Consider the following 20,042-nt stretch of genomic DNA (forward strand, 5'->3'; position numbering starts at 1 on the left):
CTGGAACGCTGCCAGTCAGCTTAGGAACGTTGTTTTCTTCTTGGCCGGCACGGCATTGGTATGGTATGACAACCACGCGGACATGCTAACTACTTGGACACGCTTCGTTGAGGAGATCAAAAAGTGTTTCGGTGACTCAGACGCAAAGAGGAAACGTGCGGAACTCACATTGGCCCAGAGAGCTCAGGTACCCGGCGAGACTTGCACTACCTATATCGAAGAAGTTTTGAAGCTGTGCCGAACCGTCAACCCTCAAATGACAGAGGAAGATAAAGTGGGGCACGTGGTAAAAGGAATAGCGGAAGACGTGTACAACTTCCTCATTGGTAAAGAGAACTTGCACACTGTATCAGAACTGATACGGCACTGCCGTACGTTCGAAGCGCTGAAGACTCGCCGAATTACACCAAAGTTTGGACGGCTGGCCAATGTAACGACCGTAGCAAGTGTTGACACGAGTCCTCCGCTCCCAGACCTATCGTCCGCCATCCGCCAGATAGTCCGCGAGGAGCTACACCGACATGACGAACAGGCACGTTATGCGGCGCCACGTTGCAGCTCCTCCGTTTTCCGAGACACCCTTTGGGAACCCCCTTCGGCTACTTGGAACCACTCGGTGAACGTCGCGGTTCTTAACGGCTCCAGAGACGAACCGCATTACATTACGACCGAACCACCACGCAATGATTCGCCCCCTCAACGTTTTGACCCACGCCCACGCAACTTTCGTCCACGAAGACTCGCCGCTACCTACGACTTTCAAGGGGAAGAGCCTCGTTACCCTCAACCGATGCCTCCGGCAGAATACTTCAATTCGCATTCTGAAGTTCGCCCTTCGCCAGTGTGTCACTGCTGCGGCATGCCTGGCCATATAGCTAGGTACTGTAGCCGACGCCGAGCATCAAACTACGGATCGTCAGCGCCGACTATGCGGTCTAGCGGTCGTCACCTGCGCACTCAGTGGCCAGGAGACTCCACTTCAGGAAGCCACTTTCGAGAGGACCGATGCAGCGCCCAGGAGACCTACCTTGGAGAAGAAAGAACCCGGAACCGCTACCGCTCCCCTGCCTCCGACCGTACTCTGACGCCACCACCAGCCTTCCGAGCCTCCCGATCACCATCCCCTCGGCCGCGATTCACTTCACCATCGCCTCGGCGCCGTTTCGTGTCGCCCCCGCCGGGAAACTAGCCAGCGCGGCCGATGGAGGTGAAGTCGCTGGAAAATGTGTGCTGCCGACTCAACTGCCTCCAACTATTTTCATGCTAAAGAATAAGGTTCATGTACTGATTGATGGGGTCTCTACAATGGCTTTAGTCGACACGGGAGCAACTGTCTCGGTCATGAGTGTGGGGTTTAAAGGCCTTCTGGGACGCAAGCTTATGTTTCGTTGGGACCAGTGCACAAGTTTCCGTGGAGTCAGTGGTGATTCATTATACCCGGTTGGTGTGTGTAACGTGGATGTGTCATTGGTTGGGAAAGTTTTTAATGCAGAGTTTACTGTTCTTCCTCGCTCCTCGCATGACGTGATTCTGGGGATTGACTTTTTGCAATTGTGTGGTGCGAATGTTGACTGCCGGACGGGAGAACTCAGTGTCGACACCAGTGTTTCACCTGTGCTCTTTGAAGGTGAAGCTTGCCCGGAGAGTGTGCTGTGCGTGTCTGAGGATACAGTTGTGCCCGCCTTATCCGCGATGCGTGTTGCCGTCGCCTGTTCATCACCGGCTCCTATCTCGTTCGACGCTGCAGTGGAACCTGTATATCGGAACTGCCTCAAGAAAAACGTGTTAGTTCCGCACTGCGTAGTCTCAGTGACCAATGGATGCGCGGGGCTGTGGGCGCTAAACTGTTCCACTGAAGCGGCAGTGCTACCTCAAGGCCTAAAGATTGCCACGTTTCAGGAAGACTCGCCCGTATCGGTGGCAGTACTTACAGAGCTCCCCGATGGAGGAGCAACCAGTGTCTCGAGCCCCGGGAGCTCGAAGATACTTTCCATGATTGACAAGTCACTCAGCGATCACGAGCGTCGAGTTTTGATGGCCCTGCTTACGAAACATACCTCGGTATTCGACTTTGCGCAGCACGATGGCCCGCCATCAATTCCTGCGTCCAGAACTCGTCACCGCATCAACACAGGAGCCGCCCAGCCAATCCGACAAAAACCCTATCGTGTATCTCCGTCAGAACGCAAGATAATCAGTGATCAGGTCCAAGAAATGCTATGCAAAGGCGTCACTCGAGAATCATCTAGTCCTTGGGCAGCACCCGTGATATTGGTGAAGAAGAAAGACGGTACGTGGCGGTTCTGTGTTGATTACCGTCGCCTAAACGCCGTCACTAAGAAACATGTGTATCCGCTCCCACGAATTGACGACGCCATCGACTGTCTCTTTGCGGCATCTTACTTTTCCTCAATCGATTTACGGTCAGGTTACTGGCAAATTCCTATACACAAGGACGACAGAGAAAAGACAGCATTTGTAACACCCGACGGACTATTCGAGTTTAACGTGATGCCTTTCGGGTTGTGTAACGCACCTGCAACGTTCGAAAGGTTCATGGACACGATATTACGCGGCTTAAAATGGGAAGTTTGCATGTGCTACTTAGACGACGTTGTGATCTTCGGGCGAACGTTTAGTGAGCACAACAAACGTTTGGATTTGGTCTTGAACTGCTTGGAGAAAGCGGGCCTTGTGCTCAATTAAAAAAAATGCCGTTTTGGGGAACAACAAACTCTTGTGCTAGGCCATCTCGTCGCTAAAGAAGGCATCCGACCAGATCCACAAAAGACTGCGGCCGTAGAAGCATTTAGAGTACCCAACTCTGTCAAGCAGTTAAGAAGTTTCTTGGGCTTGTGCTCCTATTTTCGCCGATTCATTCCCCGGTTTGCTGACATGGCTCATCCCCTTACACGCCTTCTCCAAAAAGGCGTTCCCTTTGAGTGGACTGCAGAGTGCGACTCATCGTTTCGCCAGCTCAAGTTCCTGTTGACATCCCAACCAATTCTTCGGCACTTTGATCCTTCATCACCAACTGAAATTCACACCGATGCCAACGGCGTAGGCATCGGTGCTGTGCTAGTTCAGCGTGTTGACGACAGTGAGCACGTGATCTCTTACGCTAGCCGGTCCTTGAGCCGCTCCGAGCGCAACTACACAGTCACCGAACAAGAGTGTCTGGCGGTCATCTTCGCCGTGCAACGGTTTCGTTCGTATCTCTATGGGCACCCCTTCACTGTGATAACAGATCATCATTCGCTATGCTGGCTTGTGAATCTGCGGGATCCCTCAGGACGACTAGCGCGCTGGGCCCTCCGTCTACAGGAATACGATTTCGTTATTTGCTACAAAAGTGGCCGGCGACATGCTGACGCTGTTTGTCTCTCTCGGATGCCACTTCAAACAACTGAATGTGATGCGGACAATTTTGATGAATACATCGCTTTTGTGTCCCCGGAATTTCCGGATATGGGTACCGTCATATCCGAGCAGCACAAGGACGAGAGCTTACAACCGCTCTTCGCGGCAGCACAGGAGTCACCTGCAGGCAGTCGCTTTCGCCTACGTGATGGTGGCGCGCTGTATAAGAAGAGCTACTCGACCACCGGTGCACGTTACCTTTTAGTTGTCCCCAAGAACCTTCGCCACCAAGTATTACACGCCACGCACGATGACCCAACTTCCGGTCATCTTGGTTCCACACGTACACTCTACCGGGCTCAAGAACGTTTTTACTGGCCTAAGATGCGGAAAGATATCGAACGGTACGTCGCCAGCTGCTCTCAATGCCAGCGCTATAAGCGTCCGCCACAAGCGCCACATGGCCTGCTTCAACCAGTTTCCCCTTCTAGCGTCCCCTTTGAGCAAGTTGGTATAGATCTTCTGGGCCCTTTCCCGCGATCCTCCAAGGGTAATCGTTGGGTTATCGTTGGCGTAGATCACCTTACCCGCTATTGTGAGACCGCCGCATTGCCATCGGCCACAGCTACAGAAGTTTCTATCTTCTTGCTGGCTAACGTTATACTCCGACATGGTCCTCCTCGCATAGTAATCAGCGATCGTGGGCGACAGTTTACCGCGGACGTGGTTGAAGAAACCCTTCGTCTGTGTTCATGTAGCTTCCGCCATTCTACGCCCTACCATCCACAAACTAATGGTCTGGTCGAGCGCACAAACAGAACGCTTGCCAACATGCTATCCATGTACGTCGATTCAGCACACAAGAATTGGGACAGTATCTTGCCTTTCATTACCTATGCCTTCAATACCGCGAGACACGAGACCACTGGTTACTCACCATTTTTCCTTCTGTATGCTCGCGTCCGCCGCGCTACACCCTCGACACCATATTTCCCTACTTCGTTCATGACAACGAATCAATTGATGAGATCCTATGTCGAGCAGAAGAAGCGCGACGCCTCGCTAGGCTACGCACCCTAGCATCGCAGGACCGGTCCAAGATCCGCTATGACGGGCGTCACCGCCACGTTTCCTTCGATCCTGGGGACCTTGTGTGGCTCTGGACGCCGTTGCGGAAGCGTGGCTTGTGCCAGAAGTTTCTCGCCCACTACGTCGGTCCTTACGTTATTCTGGAGCGCCTCAGCGAAGTAAACTACCGCATTGCGCGTCTTACGAGCAGTGGACGACGCTCGGCCAAGGCTGAAGTGACGCACGTCGCGCGTCTGAGGCGTTACAACCCACGAGATGACTGACTCACCCGGCGGGCTTCGTCTGCCAGCGGAGAAATGTCACAAGCTGTCATGAACCACGCCTGCCGCGGAGACAACGAAAAGAAAGAAGAGAACGACGTTAGCCGGGCTGCCGCGAGACCGCTCTTGAACAACCGCGCCTATCAACCAGATTCATCTGGTTCTGCATTAGACACCTCGTGTGTAACAATATATATATATATATATTACAGGCACCGATACGAAGCTGCGCTAAGCTTTCCAGTCGAACGCCCCATCTTGGATTCGCAGTTGTCATTGCAGTGCTTTAATCAGGGCGCGACGCGAAAATACCATCTTCTGCGCAGATTAGTTTACATATTAACCAAGCGTACGAGGCGAACACACTTCCTGAAATACCACCCCTCTCGTAGCCCTTGTGACAACTGTAATGCCACAAACTGGTTTTATCAACTACACCACCGAGACTTCAGATAGACATTCACTAAGATTATTACCCCACGGGACATATGCAAATGCGATTCGCACAGATTGATGAGAGTCTGTCTTACGCATTTTCAGCAGAATCAACGTATTCTAAGGCAAGGCGATATTGGTTTGATAAGGTCAGGTATTGTTTCATCGTCCTACAGGGCCTGCATTCGCAGTTATTGATTGCAGATAATAAATAGGGTGTTTGAAGACGGGGAGGTGCGTTTCGAAGACATGCCCCGGAATGATGCAGTGGAACTGCTTGCACCAGGATGTGTGAGTTGCTTTTTTATTTTTAAAGCAAAGCTTTCTTTGCCTCTTCCTTCGACTTTCCCACTGCTGCTGCTGCTCTGGCTGCTGCTGTCAGGCACACCGTGTCGGAGAGGGGGGGAGGGTCAGAGCCTGTCTATACATGGCAGGCGCGAGAGAGAAAAGGCGACGCGAGAAACTCGTTTGGACTCCGCCAGGTCGAATGTGCACAACGCCCTCTGGAGCTCCCTGGGTGTCACCACAGTAGCTTCTTGAGATTTTGTAGCGGATGGACTTGCTTTTCGGGGCTCCGTGGCGGTGACGAAATGATAAGTTTTAGAGCACGCTTTTAGCTTGCTTCTGTTTTTAATTTCCCTGTTTTTTTTTTGTCTTTAAAGAGTAATTGGGTGGTTTTCTTTTCTTCCTTTTTTTGTCTCTCGTATTTCGTATGCGCGGGTATATTTCGTGTACATTTGGTTTTGCAGAATGGTTAGAGCGCCCTTTCGTACCACGTACATCAACACGTGCAGCCGGGTGGAACGTTGAGTTATTATAGAGACTAATAGCTATTAGTAATAGTAGAGACTACTAATAGTTGAGTTGACTATTAATAGACTACTAATAGTTGACTAATAGTTGAGACTAATAGCTATTAATGGTTTTACTGTGCGTGCTTTGGTAGGAAAGTGAGAGCGTGGGTGCGTGGTTGAGCGCGTGCGAGAGCGTGTCATATATTGGGTCTCCACAGCATTAAGTGCTTTTGTAACAGGGGTGAAAGTTGATTTGTGACGTTTTGAGGATTTTGATTCTGTGCCTATGGGTTTTTGCTCAAATGCACGTGCTCTGCATTAGTATATTATAATATTTGAATCAGAAAAAGCCGTGCAGTACATGGCAAGAAAGCCGGGAAAGCAGGCAGTGCGCAGGGGGTCCCTCAAGGCTGATGAGAATGGAGAGGGAATCGTGTCAACCGGAACACACTGTGATGTCCATACTAGGTTGCAGAACATGGAGGCCTTCCAGGAAGAGCTTGTCACACAGGTGGAATAGCTAAAAAAATAGCTAAACAGGGAGCGTGATGCACGGAAGGTAGTTGAAAAAAGACTTGAAGCAGCCGAGGAAAAGCTGAACAGGGCCGCCATTGTGATCAGAATCTGATAGGAATCTGATTGCTATGATGTGTGGTCATGTATACGTAGGACAGACTTCGAGATGCGTCAACACGAGACTAAGGGAACACTTATCTATGAAATGAAATGAAATCTTTTATTTTCCATCAGGTGCTACAGATGGAGGGGCTACGGAAAAAAAGCTGCCACTTGGCGGCTTGACGAGTCCGCAGACCCATATATAAGGCAGCGTCTAGACAGCACCAGAGAATAAACAAGCAATAAACAAATCGAGACACTTGATCAAAGCAAATAAATAAAATAAGAAGTCCTGAGCCAGATCAATCAAACACAGTCAACACGAAAGAATGAACAAGCAATAAGCGTATCAAGGCACTTGATAAATGCAGAAAAAAAGAAAAAGTCTTGAGCTAGATAAAAACAAACACCAGAATAGCTGAAATCAGGTTAGTCAATAAGCAAACAGGTCTCTAAGTGTAACAGTGGAGCAACTAAATAAATCAAAATTCAGTGACTGATAATAGTTTAAAAGAGATGGCAGAGAGAAACACAAACGTTCCATACCAGAATTCAAGCGTGGTACAGCAACCTTCCAGTTTTCTCCACGTCTAGTATTGTAATATTTCTCATTTGTTTCTAAATGTGCCAAGGCATCGAGGCTATGAATATTTTTTTTTCACTTCATATTTAAACCGAGCACTCAAACGGTAGCGGTATAGCTTGTGAGCTGTAATAACATGTGCCCTGTGAAAGAATTCTGCAGTGGTTGCATTATGACGAGCATTGTATATGTGGCGTAGATACCGTTTTTGCATATGGAATATTTTTTGTGTGTTAGAGAAAGTAGTTGTGCCGCAGACAAGTTGGCAATAGTTGACGTGTGGATAGAAAAGAGAATTGTAGACCAATATTTTTGTTTTAGTAGAAAGCATATACCGGAGACGACCGACTACACCGGTTATTCGAGCAAGTTTGGCTAATACAATATTCACATGCGGTTTCCAGGACAGATTGGTAGTGAATATCACACCTAGACATTTAAACTGGTCAACAATGTCAACAGGGTGAGAGTTTAAAACAATATCGTCATGAGGAGGAACAGGTTTATTTTTCGGCCGGAAGACAACTGCTTTTGTTTTATTTTCGTTAATCTTCATGTAATTGGATAAGGACCATTGCTGCAGTTTGACTATGGTATCATTGCAATCAGTGATAAGTTTATCGATGTTATTTCCAGAAAAAAGTATGCTGGTATCATCTGCATATATAATAAATTTGGCCTTCTGATTAATGTTAACAATGTCGTTTATGTACAGGTTAAATAGCAAGGGGCCTAATATGCTGCCTTGTGGAACACCGCAAGGCAGTGGCAGCACTCGTGATCGCGTGTTGTTTATTTGGACTACTTGACATCGATGAGATAAATATGATTGCAATAACTGTAATCCACACCCTCGTATACCGTAAAAGTCCAGCTTCTGCAGCAGAACATCATGATTCACCAGGTCGAATGCCTTAGAAAAATCGACAAATAGGCTGAGTACTATTTCCTTGCGTTCAAACTGAGTTAAAATATACTCTTTTTGGTGAAGCAGAGCTAATTCTGTAGACATATTCTTCCTAAACCCAAACTGGTGTTTCGTTATTATTTCGCAGTGATGAGCAAAGTTTACAATCCTACAGTGTATTATTTTTTCAAGGGGCTTAGAAAATATAGGTAAGATAGATACCGGACGGTAATTGCCCAATTCATTTCGGCTTCCCTTTTTAAAAAGCACTACTACTTTTGCGGTTTGCATTTGCACTGGAAATGTCGATGTCGTCAAACATTTATTAAAAATATGCGTTAGAACTGGTGCAATGACATCTGCGACATACTTTACTGGTTTTACTTGGATTTCGTCGATATCTCTACTGCTGCTGTTCTTTAAATTTTTTATTGTTGAAATTACTTCCTGTACATTCACTGGCTGTAGAAATATTGATTTTTCATTCCGCGTACTGATATACTGACATGCATTTGAGGAGCTTCCTGGCGTACTAATATTTGTAAAAAAAATATTGAAAGCATCAGCCAGTTCCGCCTCGTGCAAAACTTGGCCATCGATTGTTAGTTTGGAAATGCAGGTACGTTGGTTATCGCGACGCAACAGCGTGTTTAATTTGTCCCAGAGCAACTCACTCGGCACATTTTTGTCGTCCAAAAAACGTGAGAAGTACTCTTTACGCGCAGTACGCAGTTGTTTCGTTAGTTGGTTCCGATACCGTTTAAAGACGGCCAAATCACCAGGATTACGGGTGTTTAAGAACTGTCTGTAGAGGTTATCTGTTGCTCTCATTTGTTGATAAAGTTCATGTGTGACCCATGGCTTTCGAATTTTTCTACTCTTTTTACGTCTTTTTACGTCAATAACTCAAGGTAGAAGGGCACATAATACAAAGAGTGACGGCAAAACAGTTTCTTCTGCAGAGCGAGTGGTGGCAAATTTAGGAAGCAAAGCTTCTTTTTCTCTTCTTCTGGGTAAAGTTCAGATGCTGGCCTCGATGCAGAACTCTATTGCTAGACCAGTACGGGATCAACGCGCCCTTGTATATATCTGTCGTAGGGGAGCCGTTCAAGCGTCTACGTAGGTGTCACTGGTTTTCGTCTATTACTTTGCGGATCGCTTTCATACGACTGTTCGGTCCGTGGCAGTTTCTTGGGGCCAGACCGTGCGTTGCGTTGTACGCCAACCAGCCGACGACGTATGTGTCCGTCCTGTCATAGCCTATCGTACGGTAGGTTTCCACTATTTGCACAAATAGAAAAATACCACTTTATAATTCCGATGCTTCGGCTTTCTCTTGGGTTTTGTTTGAAGAACCTAAAAATTTGGAGAGCTCAAACATTCGAAGTTCTCAACGCAAATGGTATGGCATAGACACAAGCAATTATTTGTATACGAAAATGAACGTTTTATTATTTTGGGAATATAGAAACTAAGCACATATTTCGCGATAATTGACTGTAAAGTCGGCTTGTTATGCTCTTTCTGTAAGGCAAGCTATTCCAGTTTATCATAATTGAGACTACAAGACACGTTTTTGAAGCAATAGAAAAACAACATTGGTATCACAAGCATCGTTATCGGTTTCGCGGTGGCCGTCTACAAGACTACCTATAATGTTTTGCTTCTAGCCTATTAGTCTTTCTTCTTGTATAGATATGTACGGCGGTTTTCGTTTTACGCTACAACCTACCAGCGATCTTTTCCTTGGAACGGCCCATTTTGCATGTGTCTATGGCAAAGCATTGCTCTATTGCTTTGCTTTGCTTTAAGGCTAGCAAAGCTAGTATTACAGCAATAATTCTTTCTTGGAAATCTTGTTTGCAACCGGGTTCTAAAGATGTCGGAGGCTATTAGTGTAGTTAATTAAGGTTAATTAGTGATCTTGTGTTCAATACTTGTCCCTCTTGTCCGTGATAGCCAGCTGTCTTTTTTCACAAGACGGCACAAGCGGGGTGCCTAGCTGCACCGAAATAAAATATTACTGCGATGACTATAAGTCTGTGTTCGACTATGGGATATTCGAATCTCTATTCCAAACCTACTATTGCTATTCGATTCGTACTCGTAAATTTTATACCACCCGCCACTCCCTAAAAGCAATGAACTTCATGGCAAAATTGAAAGATGTTAGGTTTTACTAAAAAGATACGCTGTCAGTTAATGAAGGAAAATGCTCGCATTACTTCACAAATGTGCTAGCCGATTCACAGGATGCTTTACGACATGGCCTAAGTATGGTAGAGTGATACGAGTTGAATCCTTGAAGTTCACGTGCCAAAGTCATCATTTGCTCATGAGCCACCTCGTAGTAGGAGACAGCAGATTAGTTTTTACCACCAGGGGAACATTAACGCGCCCCCAATGCACTGGACAAGCGCGTTTTTGCATTTAGTCCGCATCGAAATGCGGCCGCCGCCACCGCCGGAATTTGATCCCGCCACTTCGTGCTTCGCAGCGCAACACCATAGGCGCTAAGCCTCCGCTGTGAGTGATATTATTTAAAGTAGCATTGTTAATATCAGATAGTCATTTTACACTTGACAGGAGAATAAAACAACAGTACCGCCAATTTTATAAAATATTTCCTCGGCACAATTTTCAAAATATTTTTTTTCCAGACCACTTTATAAAGTTAACGTGCCGCCCTCAATTCAATTTTTCTGCGGGACTATATCTCTCCACAAAAGGAACTATTCAGACACTCTCAGGATACTTGTTAACTTCCTAAATTTTTAAGTGATACTTACGTTTCATGTTCGTATTGTGATTTGTTCATCACGAGAGTTCATGACTCATGATCTGAGTAGTTACTGACAACGTCAGTTATTCGTTTTGATTTTCGGCTATTCATATCACTTCTCTAAGCCAGAGCTTCTAGCCGAGAAGATACCAGCACTTCTCTTATTCCTCAGTTAAACTTGTAAGGCTTATGTACCGTCTCGTTTTTTTCCTATACATATATTGGACGTGGGCGAAAACATGTGATTACGGAATGCAGTGTATTTTGCAGCGGACTATATACGCAAATGTTTATATCAAATCGCTCCATAGGTTTCCAAAGAACAATGCAGTTAGACTAGATACAAATCTGAATATCAAAGTAAGTTTCAGTTGACACTTAAACAGTGAGACATTGTAAACTGACTAGCCATCTGATTGATATAGTCTTTTCATTTTTTTACTTCAAATAGTTACAAAACGTCAAAAAAGACATCAGTACAGATGTTATCTGCTCAGGTGGACATCATATCAAAGAATAACTAGTGCGATCCGTTCACGAATTAAGCTTTTTACATGATTAAGTTCTTAGTAATAAACTTATACATCACATGTTTTACCGGACAGTTCATAGGATCACCGTAACAGTGTAATTACAACTTTTAGGTTCCAAAATGGTCATGTGGCACAAAAAAGCACGGATGCCAAATTATATATTCAATTTACCTGATTACGCACTCTCTACCGCGAACCGCGGCTCTTCCTCCAAACTTTCTGTGACGTAAAAGTACCGCCTAGAACGAAGCTCAGATCGTGAATCCGTCGGCGCATGAGATAATTCTGACTGACGGTTTGTGTAACTCGAAAATGAACGCATAGTCACTTTTGTGGCCGTGGCAAGACACACCGGTTTATCCCGCGACTTGACCAGGGCTTGTATTACGCTGCCCTATTACGTTGCACGTGGGTTCAAGCGCAAGCCGTGCTTCAGTGTGCCACGTGCGCAATAAACTAAATGGACTCCGTTTCGTAAACAGCGTGAAGTCACGGGACGTCCCCAAAGCGAAGTGCAAAGGATTTCCCTAGTTCTGCCATTTCCCTCGTCCAACGATTTGCTGCCAGAAGCTGCCCGCCAGCAGTACGTCAAGAAGCTATGCGTCCATACGGCGAGCAGTACCCTTGTACTTTTCTCAAACAATCCGAAGTGCTTGAGCGAACGTGCAGTTCGGCGACATATATATGTGCTGTTGAACACGCCTGGAGCTTAAACTATATAGAGGAGAAATGAAATCATACCATTTGCTTAAGTCATAGGGCCTTGCCACGGAAGCACGTGTTCGGACAATTGGTTGACCTCACTGAACGCTGAACAGGCAGGCGATTGGCATTTACGATCGCGCTCAATAAGCTTGATCGCGATTGAATATACCCGGATCGGGCAACATTGCGATAGGAAATGCCCGCGGTACATCAAGCAATGTGGCAGTAGGTCTAGATGCATGTTCGTTACTGTAACAAACCGTTGTTCACATTGTGCACAGTATTGTAATAAAATATCTCTTGTAGAGAGCTGCCTGCGTGTCATGTGCACTTTACATCAAGCAAATGCGAGCGTGACTGCATCTGTGCCGGCGTTTGCCTCCTCTGTTCGCGCTCTGAGTTAGCATCATCCTGCACGAAAAGCAGAAAAAATCTACCAAGCTAATAGCCACATAGCTCGAGTTTTCAAGAAACGCGTAGGTCGACTTCCTGGATTTTTGCCAGCGTATGACGGCAGCCATTTCTGGCGGCGCATAGCCAGCACCCACCTTTATCGCCGATTCTCATCCTTAGATAAATAAAAAGAAAGCGATCCCACTGCCATTTTGCGTGCCATTTTACACATCAGAACGCGCCACAACTTGCTGGCGCGCACACACACACACACAAACACACACGCACACACGCACAGGAAGAGCGACCACGATGCCTGAAGATACCAACGTGTGCTAACGCTCGTGAGGAGTGCTTTTTGGTCAACAAGTACTCCTGCGTGTACCCGAAGATGACGTGAACGCTTTGCCCTGGCGTAGCCGGGGGATGTCTATAGAATGAATAACTTTCCGTCAAGTATTTCAGTCTATATCGCTATTGTGAAATATGTAAACATGGAACTACCCTGTTATAAGAATTTTTTCCAACTTTTCAATCTAAATATAAGCCGTAACGTTGCAAACTAAGAAAGTAAGGATTGGGATTGGTCTATTAGTGACTGACCTTTTTTTTGTGTTCTTGCAAATGATGTCTGCGCGGCAGGCCATTCACCTGTAGCGTTCAAATGCGAGTAAAGATTTGAGGCTTTTTTTTTAATGTTTGAAAGAAGAATATGACAAACCGCATAAAAAAAATTTGATTTTTGATGCACTTAGCGAAGCGGTCACACGTTGTCTCGCAACTCCACATGATTAAGCAAGATCTAATGTACCAGTTTGTTCACATATTCTTTTCTTCAGTTCTGTTCAGTTGCTTTATAGCTTGTTGGCTATCAGTCCAATTCATGTGTGCTCACTCGATGCCATTCAATCAATAATGTACATTGACTGAACGCAAGTTTTTGGTCTAAGCTGGACATTTCAAGCAGGCCACAAGGACAACAACAAAATAACAACAACAACAACAATAATAATAATAATAATAATAATAATAATAATAATAATAATAATAATAATAATAGTAATAATAATAATATAATAATAATAATAATAATATATTACCCTAATAAAACCCCCTTAGGCGTAGCCCTAAGGCCTCATGCTACTTTAATAATAACCATAGCGATGAAAAGTGATGAGCGCATTTTCCTGCTTTTCTATCTATCCTTCAAGAACTAAATATAGAAAACAGCGCCAGTTGTTTTAGGTTTGTGACGAAAACGACGAACTACAAAGGAACGCATTAAGTGTAGAACACTTCTCTCACATGCTCCACCTTTTCGAGCTAGTGCCACAAATTTAAGACAACGCCTTTTATTCATGCGCTATTTTCTTGCCTATTGGCTGCGAGATCGAGCCATCGGAGAGAGAACCGTTCTCAACTAGCAGGCTGTTAACTAGTGACACGCGATAACTGCAGTGAACTGATTATATATTGTCCTCCAAAGCTACATTATTGCACGAAACAAGCAGAACGCTCTAATTACTTGTGCAAAGCACACATTTCTCAACGGTGGACTAGGAATCAGCTACAGAACGTGCTTTTGCATTTCTTTGATGCTTTTTTTACGCTTTCAGCTTGTATTCTGCCTGTTAGGTTTGCACTACTCTTGAAAACTCAACTAATACAGTGGTTACTTATTTGCAAATCTAGTATTGGCTGCAAAAAAAAAAGGACATTTCTGCACAATGAAGTTAAAGTAGCAAGTCTAGTACTCTTCACCGATTGAACTCGGTGTCGGCATTCTGGTCACTGATCTGTGAAATGCTTAAGTGTTACCGAGTTCAGTTATGCAAGCTACATGACTATTAGGGAAAGCGACTTAGGAAAAGAAAGATGGTAGGCCACCTTCAAAAGTCATTTTTAACAAGATTTATATTTTTATTTGTTGCATAATCTGCAACGTAACGTAACTTCTGCAACGAAACACTATTATGTATGCCCAAGCAGTCATGAACACGTTACGTAAACAATTATCTTCCTGTCGCCATTAGTTTGGGAGTTACAGTGAGTTTCTTTATCCATAGTTTCGTATTGCGAAACCGCATATCAATGGTAAACGTTATTCAAAATACTTTTTTCATTTTGTGTTGTCGGCGAGCAGCCACAGACACATAAGGAGATTTTAGTGCATCTCACAGGTTCATAAATATGGTACATTTTAGGACACATTGTTTACGACATCTTTCTTGTGGTTTGAAGATTTCTTTACGTTTTTCTCGAAACAAGATTTTCACCAAGTAATATCACGCATAATTTGATAACTTATTTTTACTGAATATTCTGATATGAAATTTCGCACACTCCTTCCTCACATAGAGACGTGCGCAATGAACTAGAACGAAAGGAATTGGTGCAATGCAGCTCATTTCCCATACAAATTTCGTCCATATTAGAATTCTTTTTCACTTGGCTTAGTTTTTCGAACATTGCTTCCTTGATTATTGTCCCATCGCATTTATCCTGCTCCCTTGCATAGGTCCCACATTTAGCAAGATAAATGCCTAATTTAACTCAATTATGCAATTCGTTAGTTATAGCTGCTGGCAATACTACCGCTTTACCCATATTTTATCACAAAAATCAGCAGCCAGAAATAAGTATTTTCTGCACTTTACATAGGTAATGAAAGTGAATAATGCATCCTTATTCAGGAAATGTTTAATGAAATCCTGGCTTCCAATATCAAGAAAAAAAGTTTGTGTGTGCTCGACCACTTTGGGAGCTTTCACAGATGGTTATCCTTATCGCAACAAAAGTAGACATCTTCCAATAAAAACTCGGAGCATTATTTGCATGCAGATATGCACGACACTGGCAATGCTTCAGGAAGTAATGGCCACGACTATTTTGTCATGGTCACAACGGCACACTAAAGCGCTAAACATATTAGCCGTCGGCAACACAGTGTTGCGGCTGCTATTTGACACATGATCCTCGTGTACTACATTAGTACTTGGATAGGGGTCATGATTCACCTGCGACGCGAAAGCTCTTCTCCGTAGTGGAATCAGAAGACCATAATAAAAGGACACTGCAAGCGCAGCAAAAATAAATAAAAAAAAAACGTCCGTATCACCCACGCAACATTCAAACAATTAAACGCATTATAACATACGAATCTCGCGATTTCATATTAATCGCTCAGGTCTCTTTTTTTTTTTCTTGCTCTACTACAAAGTGATGTTAACGCCACCTCGTTCTCATTTCCTGGCATCACAAAACTGCGGTACAATCAACACACTGGGACAAAAGGTTGCTGAAGCACTGCATTCATGCCTCGATGCGCACAGCGGCCACTAAATTCAAATTATTGTGGCGAACCGGGGGCGCCACGATTACAAACCGTGCACTCGACATCTGCAGTCGCTGATGTTATCATAACGCAAAATCCGCGCCACTATGCCACATTCTTCTTCTTTGCATAGTTACAAGACTGCTTACCGGCGTAAACAACTGGCCGAATTCATACAACCAACAGTTCATAGAGAATACATGCATTAGGTACGCGCATCTATGTGAAGCACGTAGTGGCTAGCAGAATACGCAAGGAGCCATCGCCACTATGCATAGGTAGCTTTGTTGCCGCCAGGCGGCGAATCCGCCCGATATCGCTGCTAAAACCAAGCCTCTCATCAAAGTAAAAGTGGCTATTTTGATAACTCAGAAGGGCAATGTACCCTCTAGAAATTTATCCGCATACCTGCTGTTTTCTTTTTGGCCTATTTCTTAAGTAAATTGAAAACACCCACCTTGTGTCGTATTGTGGCAGGCGTTTCGAAATATATCACTTTACGAGTCGTGTCATTGCTCTTGGCGAATGCACATCTCTCACCACCGATGTACTGTATCGAAGCCCCAGTTGAGTCTCGCCTGCACATTTGTCGTCTGCATGTCTGGAAATGGAGTACGCCGGCACTTTAATGTGTGGCAGTGTTTTGCTAAGCAGTCGGGAGCCCAACCGCCGTGGTTGTTCAGTGGCTGGGTGTGGGGCTCCTGAGCCCGAGGTCGCGAGATTGAATCCCGGCCACGGCGGCCGCATTTCGATGGGTGCGAAATGCGAAAAAGCCGGTGTACTCGGATTTAAGTGCACGTAAAAGAACCCCAGGTGTTCGAAATTTTCGGAATCACCACCACGGCGTGCCTCGTAATCAGAAAGTGGTTTTGGCACGTAAAGCCCCATAATTTTTTTTTTCATTCGGGAACGCAGATGCCACATGCCACATGTCATTGAATTAGTTATTGCGTTCTGATACACACTGAGCCTCGACGGAAGTATTCAGGCAACATGCTACAATATTTTCTAGTGGCCTCACGTATGAGTTTGATCCAAGGATCCTATGACAGACACTTTAAGGGCCGACTGACGCCTAATCCAAAGTCTTACGAATGCCTTACACACGCGTGTGGACGTGCGGGAACTGCGGATGTTGCAGGAAGGTGCAGAAATTTCGGTTTGCACTGCTGCGGCGGACACAGAGTAAACCGAAACTTGTGGGCCTTAGTGCAAGGTATGAAAGTTCCAGCACATCCGCTCATGTACGGAAGAGCTTGTGGATTAAGTGTAGTTGCTCCTAAAGCACCGGCAATATATATTTCCATGTTGATTAATATTACACCTGTGCCCACAACTACAAGATTATAGATTTAACAGGTGCGAATGAACTTTGAAAATACAATGCACTGCATCAATTGGTGCAATTTTGTCGTGCAACGCAAAAAAAAAGACCTTACCTCACGTACAGGCTAAGCAACAGTTATTCAATGGCACCAAAGGTTTTAGACATGTGATCGAAAAGAGAGGTTACTTTTTGAACTACTCAACGCCAGGCAAGTCTGGTTTATAAAATGACAATGTATGAAGGGACAAGTTCAGAACATCGGCAGTTTTGCTAACATTAAAACGCTATACAAATATATACATATTGTTTTTGGAAAAACAACAAAACATGATTTACAAAAAGCTTCATAATGCAGGATAAGCTTTTAATTATAATTGCACAACTGTAAAGAGCTCGTTTTCGATTACATTCGAAACAATGCGGATAGTATTTATACTCTGCCTAGTGAGAAATGTGCGGATTTTCTCCATGCAAAATGTTGATTACAATGGTTGCAATAGAACTTTGAGAAGTTAATAAATTTCATTTTTATTTCAACGCAGGTATTTAAAGTTGCCTGAAAAAACACTGTTCTCTGGGCATATCAATTTTCCAGTTAGGACACTCAAGGAGGCTCAACACTGTCGCGCTCAACATAATTAAGTGACTAGTGACATAGTTTCGCCTGGTCATGTCTTGCGTTAAATGAATGTTCATACACTCTTCCCATTTGAATATATAATGGCAAGCGTTACGTTGTTTAAAACATTTTCCAGGAGTACTTGTGTTTATGAACTAGGTTTGGCTTGATTGTCCAAGAACTTGATGCACCAGGACGTTGTCATACATTCTATCACTTAGCTCACTATGGTTTCCACGCGCAAACTCTGTCAGATGAAACATCCGCACATCTTTTTTTATTAGTATGATGCACATAATCATTAATAGGATTATTTCGCCAATATGTAAGCAAGTTTTCCTTTGTGATAATATTGATTACGCCAAATCTGGTAGGTCATGCTTAACTTCAGTCCCGATTTAGAAATTCCGGCATGAGCAATCAATGACCATTGTCAAAAACATCGATAGCTTGTAGTGCACTTTTTGTATAAACCACATAAATAAAAAGCAAGAACAAGCGCGCTACACGTCCATGGAGGGAAGTGGTGTCACAGAGACATGAAAAAAATTCATCAACGATTGCAGTACTCTCGTGCGGCACGTCGCAAACGCAGCGAATTGTGGCGCGACTGCCCCGCGAAACGGCACATCGCGAGAGACAGTGCGTGGGTGACGCGCGGGCGCGATTTATAGCGGCCAACGCAGATAGACCTACGCTCATGCAGCGCTTGGTTTCCATAGAGACGACGCGTGCTACTCTGGCGCCATGTCGTAGTCATCGCCGCCGCAAATCTCGCCGTGCGCGGCATTACGCTTTTCATATCGCGTTTTTGCCATACCCTCCTCCTCCGATTATCTCCTCCCGCTCTCTTCGCTATCACCGTGTTTCATCTGCGCTCCGCGTTGGAGCATTCATCCTTTTGCCGCGCCCCTTCGGTTGGTTACGCGGACACTGAGGGTGAACTCCGACGCTGAGTTGGCGCAGCAGATCACCGTGTAGCACGCGCCTCTCCGGCTCATGCTGTAATAGAGAGTGTTCGCATTGCGAGATGCGTGATACGCCACCGTTATACGTCACATGTTAGGCTCACTCATAAGCCTGTCTTATGAACGTACACCAAGTTCCATCTAAACAGGTCGCGAAGCTTAGAACGAAAAGCGTACCAAAATCTATTGCCAGAGATATCAGTTAGTGGCGCTCGATTGAAAGGCGACAAAATCTAGGTGGACAAACAAAAAACCAGAAAGCTTATGGTAAAAAAGAAGTTCGAAAACTTTATTCAGAACACTGTCATACAAGTAAATATTCCGTTTCAAATATTTTGCTGCACTAAAACAACAATTGTTTTGGTATTTTACAATTTATTAGTAATTCCTGGTGACCCCTGCCAACCAGTGATTGTGGCTCAATACTTGGCATGACTGTGAAAGTTAGTTAATGCGCGGAAGGGCGTTGCTCATTTGAAAGCGGCAATTTCTTCCGAGCTTTTTTTTTTATTATTTCATTCTGTCTTTGTTTAAAGCCTGGCGTGCGCTTCACTTTAAATTTTGCGTGACCCAGCGCACGCCATTCCCTGGCGAAAGGTGAGAGTGCAGGCTTTTCTCTATCGTGCACGTTCACGCTGTGCCATCTGACGCAGTGCGTCTCATGGCGAAAATAAATGCGGGATGTAGTGCGAAGAAATGTCCCGCTATGTTCGATCATTCTCCGTGACACAGGCTTTGAGTTTCCGACGGGCAGGTAATTTAGTGAGACTAATGTTTGCGAAACGGTAATGTGGGGAAATGTCTTGTGTGATAGCTGTTGGATATGATTACGTGGTTTCGCACGGAATTTCGAATGGTTCTGGGAAAAGGTGTCGCATATCCTGCTATACATTACGATGGTGTGATGGCCATAATACTCATCCGTTGAAACATATGGTCATTCGGTCAATTACATTCGTTGCATTATTCTAGACGAATAAAAGTGAAGTAGCTTTTTAAACCTCTGTAGCACTCTCATTTATTTTCATCCTATTTGCTGACCTTCCTAAGGAACCAACCGGTGTAATTGCTGTCAATAGCATCCTAATTATGTAGCCAATAGCAGCCTAAAGGGCCCGCGCGACCATCGTCCGCAACAGTTCGTGTCGCCGCAGCGATGTCGCTTGTACTGGTCGCACCAAGTTACGTAGCATTGATAATGACACCGCCATGCGTGGAAATTAGCGTATGGGAGAACGCTTACGCTTACTTAGACAACTCTGAGATGACTTTCTGCCTGAATTCTTTTTAATGCGAAGCGTGACATGGGAAGATGCCAGCAAGGTCATGAAATGT

The sequence above is a fragment of the Dermacentor andersoni genome, chromosome 5 (genome assembly GCF_023375885.2).
Source record: "Dermacentor andersoni chromosome 5, qqDerAnde1_hic_scaffold, whole genome shotgun sequence".
Classification (NCBI taxonomy): domain Eukaryota; kingdom Metazoa; phylum Arthropoda; class Arachnida; order Ixodida; family Ixodidae; genus Dermacentor; species Dermacentor andersoni.